The following is a 331-nucleotide window of genomic DNA, read 5'->3' as shown; positions in this document are numbered from 1 at the left end:
ACAAAGACAACCACTGCGGGTCCCTCCATGTGAAGCCGTCCGCTCTTCTTGAAGCCTCCAGAGGGGCAGAACCAGCCAAGAGCAAGGTCTGAATAGGATGTGGCCAAGGAATAGGGTGGGTGAACACCAGAAAGACAAAGAGACAGCAGCCCTGGAGGACACCAGTGAAGCAGGGGGGGATTTTCACAGACTCAGAGGGCTCAATGACCCGGCAAGGCGAGGACCCGCGATGGGAAAGCACTCCGGGGCGGCCGGCAGGTGGCTGGCACAGCCTTCCCAGAAGAAAGCGAGCATCCCGAGGGTCCCCGGGGGCCATGCGTGTGGCGGCGCT

The sequence above is a fragment of the Nestor notabilis genome, unplaced genomic scaffold (genome assembly GCF_000696875.1).
Source record: "Nestor notabilis isolate BGI_N333 unplaced genomic scaffold, ASM69687v1 scaffold18657, whole genome shotgun sequence".
In the NCBI taxonomy this organism is placed as follows: domain Eukaryota; kingdom Metazoa; phylum Chordata; class Aves; order Psittaciformes; family Psittacidae; genus Nestor; species Nestor notabilis.
Note: the sequence above shows the minus strand (reverse complement) of the source record.